We start from the raw sequence: 7,495 nt of genomic DNA, 5'->3' as shown, positions 1-7,495 counted from the left end.
TGTCCCATCCACTGCCATACATTATCCTTCATCCACTTCATGACCGCCACCCTAAATCATACATCACAGTTTGTTTTCACCTCATCACAATCACTAGCTCCGTTCCGTGTCACTGATGTGGGATTCATTAAGGCCCTCCTTTGACGGATCGCTCCTTGTCGACATCAGCTCATTATCCAAGGAGTTGATCTAGGAACACCCCCTTCAGTACTTTGAAGCTTGCATGCCTCAATGGCAAGTTTCTCACTTCCGGCGACAGGTATACATCAATGACCTTCGACCAGAAGATTTTACATGGTGGTCGACGCCAAGTCCTTTATTCCCACCATGTGAATTGTACTGCCGTACCTTGAGGGTCATCATCCTTATCGGTGATTCCTCTCGCGCTTGTTAACGGTTTACATCACTGACCGGTAATCAAGCGATGTCTTTCCATGTTCGACTTCAAAAAATTCTCACATGGATCGACTTGTACATCGAGTGAAGATCGGAAGAGATTGAAGACCCCGGATCTAGTTTCATCCATCCGGGCTGCGATATATATTCAGGATATAAATACATTTGATATGTACATCATTACAGCAGATGATCATCCTTCTCAAAGGATGATAATTTCAGCAGAGAATTATCAGTCTACAATCAGACGATCGTCTGTTCTATGTACCAAAATGTGTTTATAAAGCTGAGCATGGGAATGCCCGCCTCAGCTAGATCATGAAAATGTATGAAAAATAATGTATTGTATTGTATCTTATTACAGGACACTTCTCAGCAAATTGAATGAACTTCGGATCCTCTCAATAAAGCATTTCACCCGATAAACGACCTCATACTTTAGGGGGCATCTGTTATAGACAATTTTGTGCCTTACAGCAACAGGCATGAATTGTCAATAATCCAAGGGATCCAAAGTTCCCTAAACATGATGTTCTTACCCCTAGAGGAACAAGGTCAGTAAACCAACAGCTCTCAGATCAGTTCTCCACCTGAAAACACTCAAAAACAAGCAATCCTGATATCAAAGCAGGTGCTCCACTAGGCTTCTGCGCTGAAACACAACTCCTCCATGGTGTACCTGCGTTGCAAAGCAGGTAGAACAAAGGCCACCTGCGTTGAGCGAGTTTGGACATGTGGCACACTGAGTCATTGCTCTGGAATCTTCCAAAAATGACACTTGGATCGGGGATTTCGCCTTGTGATGAGTCAGAGGCTCTGTTTCTCCAAGTGGAAGCAAGGTTCTCCAAGTGGACTCAAGAACTGAAGATCAACTAAAGATTAACTGAAGAGAGAGAGGACACAAGGCAGCTACACATCAGTTGCAAGCTGACTCATCCTTTCTCAATTCATCTATATATTGAGCTCTCTCCTATGAGCTCAGGAGGCTAGAATTTTGTGCAAAGTAATGATATGCTGTTGGTTTCACTATAGAGCTATTGGGTGATTGCTTGAGGGAGGTGAAGAGGAGAAATTCTTTCTGCTAGGAGGTGTTGCTGGATTGGAGCCTTCAATGGTTGTAACACTCTCAGAACCTTTACTTCTTCATTAATAAAAGCTATTGAGGTTCTTCTATATGCTCTTGTTTCAATGATATATTGTGATAATTGTATATTTGATTTACGCTAATCCTTGAATCAGTTATGATTGCATGTTGCTTGTAGTTTCCTTCTTTGTCATTTTGCAGGATCTCATTGTAGCTGGGCCAGCAAAAGAGCAAGGAGCTGGGAGCAAGCAGCCAAAGAGAAGAGTTTGGATTCGACATTAAGCGCAAGGCAACGGTTAGTGCATTTCCTCATTCTCTCTTGCTTTCATAAAGAAGTAAACCTTCAGTAGTTTCCTTTACAGTTGTTGCTAAGGTACTATCACCCTTAGAGTGGGATAGGGTCATCCGAATCGGATACTTTTCCCTACAACACTGAGATCTAATGTGGTTGTACTTGGGGCACTCTAAGAGGAAGTGATTTTCATCTTTGTTGTTCATATTCTCACAGAGATGGCACATCCTTTCCATCCATGTTGTTTTAGGAACTACCTGACGACCCGTTCTACTATGGAGCTCATGAGAGTTCGTTCTGATCTTAGCTATATTAATTTTTTTCTTTGAGCTAGTTAAAACAAAGAGATACTTTTGATTTTCTAGGGTGGGGTTGATGACCTCCTTATAATATCTTAATTTTCTTTGAGCTGCTAAATCTTTCTCGCACCACATTTTTTCTTTGAACTTAAAAGTAACAATATTTTTAATGTTATTAATGTTTTGCAATGTAACATTCTCGCTGATCTCCCAATGGTTTAACGAGGCCCTGTTGTCTTTATACCAACCTCATTTGAGAATTAGGTGGTTTTGGTTGGAATTTAAAGCTAGCTTACGAAGTCTATGGTCTCCTATGTTATTGGGTTTGCGCTTGTACAACAAAAGCCTAGTCATAGTTAGGCTCTCGATAGGGGAAAGACCCACTTCTATAAGGAGAATATGATAGGGTGTTTTTCTTTTAATTTTGAGGTTAACGCTTTTGGATTTGCTAAATTTTTTTCTAGGATTCTCTAGAGATGGTGCAACCCCAAACCTCACATCCATATAAGATAACAGGAGTGACTAAAGTTTCAAAGAGGAACTTTTTTCTATCCCACATTATGAGGTTTGCCGTTTTACAATTATTTTCAAGTCCAAAATAAGCTTTCCACCCTCCATTAATCCTTTTCTCAATGCTATAGTTCCAGTTGAGCTTGTGATGAATATCAATTCCTAGGTACTTGTAAGAATACACTTCCTCCAAGTTACTATTGTCATACATAAAATTAGCGTAAGTGTCCTTCTTAGATTTGATAATCATAACTTTTGTTTTGTCAGTGTTGACAGTCACCCCCATGGTTGAGCAGAAATCCTTAAGAAGTCTAAGTTGCTTGTCAAGATTAGAAGGGCACCTTGCGAGAAGAACAATATCATCAGCATGAGAAGAAGGATGGTGACTATCACAGCTAAGATCGTTCCAGCACAGTCTGCTTCCTCTAAACAACCTTCTAGCTTTTCGGTGTAAATTCCAAATACAGTAGGGGAGAGGGGACAACTTTGTTTAACTCCAATATTACACTTAATATCTTTCAACCACCCCTCATTGCTCTTTAACTTGGCAATTACATTCTCGTATAACCTTATAGCGGCAACCGTCAACTCGAAAGGAACCTTTAGCTCTTCTAATATATTCCATAGGTTGTTTCTAGGAACCATATCGAAAGCCTTTCTAAAGTCCACAAAGCAACAAAAGGGATTGGATTTATCATTGCGGCATTCCTCCACAATGATCCTAAGCGTAATGAGGTGGTCCGTTATTGAGTGTTGTCTTTTAAAACTCGCTTGGCATTTAGCCCGCTTGCCTTCACTTTCAAGCCATATGCTCAACTTCTTTTCCAAAATAATACCATATAACTTGGCTAAGAGAGGGTTGATCATAATTGTCCGATAATTAGAGGGGTTATTTGTATCCCCACTTTTTAAAATAGGGATAATGAGGTTATAAGTCCATGGTTTAGGGAACCCTTACTTGATCGCTTGATTGAAAAGCTTGTGGATGTGGGGGATGAGGAAAGGACCTCCAATTTTTAAGATTTTTGCCTAGTAACCTTCAATGTCCTTAGCTTTCCCATTTGCGAGGCATTTAACCCCAAAATCAATGTCTTCTAATGAGAAAATTTCTTTTGTTGTGAGTAGGGTTTCAAATTTATCCATGACATTTGGAGATTCATAAAGCTTTTTAAGATAGGAATTCCAATGATGTAAAGAAATTTTATTACTATCTTTAGTTTTTTTAGTTAGAATCTGCCTCTAGAATTTCTTAGGAGCTACCTTAGAGAGGTGTAAGAGATTTTCTTATCTATTACGAATATATTGACTTTTTTTCTTTTTAGTTGGAGCTTTGTATATTTTTATCTTGTCAATTTTAAGAGATTCATCAACAGATTCCTTAATTGCTCTCCTCGCATTTTTACAATCTTTGTCATACCATGGGTTGGTTTTGCTATTTCTTTTATTATTTAAAACTTCAATTGAGAACTTGTTAATAGAATATGAGAGGGTTGTAGTAAAATTATGATAGAGGTCTTCTATGTTGTCTATACTAGATAAAAGAAGCAAATTAGTTTTTAATTCATTTAGAACGAGATCGTTTTATTTCTATCAAAGATCAAGTTCTTTTGGCTATAAGGATTATCTTTTATGGGATCTCTATGCATGACAAAATTGAGAGTTATAAGTAAAGGCCTATGATCAGAGTCAGGCTCACGGTCGTTTAAGATGTCAAAATTTATTATTTCATTGTATAAAGGGAGATCGGAAATAACATAGCCTAGCACACTGCTACCAAGCTCATGGATGCAGGTCATATGGCTAGAATTAGGCCACTTTTTTAGACCATTGCAAATTATGAGATCCTGAGCACTATAGAGCTTGACTAGCTTCGACCCAAACAAATTCTCCTCGAGGTCTTCAGAGTTCCTTTTGTATCGGCTAGCCAGAGTAAGGTCTTCGTCTAACCAAAGAGGATTAGGGTTGTAATGATTGCTTAGAAGAATAGCTTGGTTGCTTAAAGCTCAAGCATTAAATTCACCCATTAAAAGGCTATTACCTTCATTCCTTAGGTTAGAAATATCATTCTCTGAACCATTGTAAGGACTATTTTTATCTAGATTATTTTTCTTATAGAAGTTAGAATTGTTGGGAGGAAATAACAGATTGCTATGTAGGTCATTTTATCATTAATGTCGGTAATATTTATCCAACCATATTGGTTGTAAGGGTCTTTTTTATAAATCCTAGCATGGGGGGAGATGTTCTTCTTAATGTAACAAGCTATACCCGTAATGCCTCTATAGGAGGATCACTTGTTCCAGGTAAACCATAGTGTAAAGCCATCTATGTTAGGAACCTTAGATTGTTCGTGCTTCCAAGTTTCAATAAGCAATATAATATCAACATCATTTGAGATCCAACTTCGCTTGGGGTCATTGTTCCATGGAAAGCTCTGACAGTTCCAAAAAAGGATTTGGAGCATGTTGAATTGCTATTTATTACTATCTTTTTGGTTTCTATCTCGAATAATAGCGTTTCTATTTCTGATTATTGCCTATTTACCTTCCTTCCTAACTTCCTTTACCTTTTGAACCTCCTTTCTTAATTTCCCTTGATCTTCTGGAATGAGATCTTCATTTATAAATATTCTTGTTCCTTTTAGACTTGAGGTTTTACTAAGTATGTCATACTTATGGTCAATAAAGCTCACCTTTATTCAGATCGACCTTCCTTTATTCTCAGTTAATTTCCCCAACCTTGTTGCTTCTGTGAGAGACCTTGTTTCAATTTGTAATCTATTATGTAATTCTGTTGGGGCTATGGCTAAAGTATCCTCGTCTACCTCCTCTTTCAAACCGAAGATTATATGGTTCATGGCCCTTTTGTTACGCTCATGGTCTAATTCTATCAATTTTTTCATTTCATCTTTAATTGGTTTGATATCTAATTTACCTGCCACACTATTTAGGGTAAGGTGACTATTAACTTTTTCTTCTAGTTCTTTAATCATGTCATTCATTTTAAGACTATCTAAAGTAAAAACATATCCTTGGTGGGATGTTTGGTTCGTATCTTGGTTTTGTTTTTCTATAACTTGCAACCTAGTCTCCATTGCCTCCATTTTATTCTCCAATAGTTCTATTTTGTTTTCTATTTGTTTTTGAATCTTGTCTTCAAAAGACATGAATTTATTTTCTAGCATGGATTCTAACTCTGTTTGTAGCTTGACTTCTTTTTATTCTCTACGTTTTTCTAAAAACTCTATATACTCATAAAGACTGTATAGAGTAACTGTGCTAGGTCTACTTTTCATAATCTTTGGTAGTTGTGGTGAATTATTCATACTTGAAAATATATGAGCAGATATGTATTACAAAAAGATAATGAATATGTGCACCTCATATCGGCAAACCGGATAGCAGACTGCACGTGCCCCAGATTGAATCAAACACCAAATTGGCTTTTGCCGGTGAATATGGACGAGTACAATATGGAATTGTCATTGCCCTGAAAACTTACTCGTTGATTGCCTAGTTTACGTTTTAATTCGAAGATTCCGGACGTATGAATGTTTGAGACTCACGTGTTGCACCCAATTCTATTGATCTATCAACAACAAATAAATACTCCACTGGCAAAACCCACACAGATTAAGAATTTCATTGCCTTAGACCAAAACCTGTCTCAAAAATTTCGCTACCTTGAAATTCCTTGCGCCAGACCAAGAGTTTTCAACGTCATTCGACATTGTTGGCAAGACCGAGCTCGATGATCATGCGGAATGTAGCTCCACATCATATGAAATTCGTGTGTTCAATTCATAGTGACATAGAACTCTTCACGTTTTGCCCTTTCGATCTGAATGGTTCCTTCAACCCTAATTAATCCTTCGTTGCTATGTCAAAGAAATTACTTAGATTCAGAACGTAGATGGTGTTCTTTTCTGTAAAAAATAATCTTAAAAATTTATTTCATATCATTTTTAGAATAGATTTATTACCTAGATTCAGAACGTAGATGGTGTTGTTTTCTGTAAAAAATAATCTTAAAACTTTATTTCATATCATTTTTAGAAAAAAATCTATTCTAAGTGACAATTTAATTTTTTACCAAAATCATGTATTTTCGGAAAGGGGTTAATAACTTCAATCAGAAGTTTTTAGTTTTAAATATAAAATATATAAGCAATGGTTGAAGCGGGTGATTTATTTTTATAACTTTGTATCTTTATAAAACCATTAATGCATCTTTATAAAGATTGATCAGTACTTGTTTTTAAAATTTTTATAATGTGTGTTATTTATTTTAAATAAATGTTACATTTTATTAAGAAATAATTAGTGTTAAAATACAGCGTGATAGGTATGTTTAATTTGGAAGTGGATTTTTTAAATTTAAATTTAATTATTAATTATTTTAAAGTGAATGGTTGGAATTTATTTTTATAGGGTATTTTTCAAATAGCGTTTTTATCTTATTATTTATTTATTTATGTATATTTTTGTATTTAGAAGAATAAATAATTGGGTCAATGTTGTACTTTATATCACATGGCATGTAGCCTACGCCTAAATTTGGGGATTTGAACTTGGAACATCTACATTTTTTATTAAATTGATTAATAGAAAAGAAAAGTGTCATATCAACAATTGTCATGTAAAATGAATTTTTTTTTTGAGCATGTGATATTGATGTCTATAATCTTGTCCAAAATAGATTAAAAATATCCATGATAAAGTGAGGGATAAATCTCCATAGATAAAAATCTTGTTACATATTTTCTTCTATACATACATGTTTCACTAACATATAAATTTTTTATGCTTGATAATAATAATATTAATATTTTAAAATAAAGTTATGTTATGATTTTTTAAAATTATGGTGTGAAAAGTATCATGAAGTAAATGTTTTGATGGTTATCATGGATTC

This window comes from Pinus tabuliformis, chromosome 4_2, assembly GCF_031772625.1.
Source record: "Pinus tabuliformis cultivar Carrire ecotype Pingquan chromosome 4_2, CPIR1, whole genome shotgun sequence".
In the NCBI taxonomy this organism is placed as follows: Eukaryota; Viridiplantae; Streptophyta; class Pinopsida; order Pinales; family Pinaceae; genus Pinus; species Pinus tabuliformis.
Note: the sequence above shows the minus strand (reverse complement) of the source record.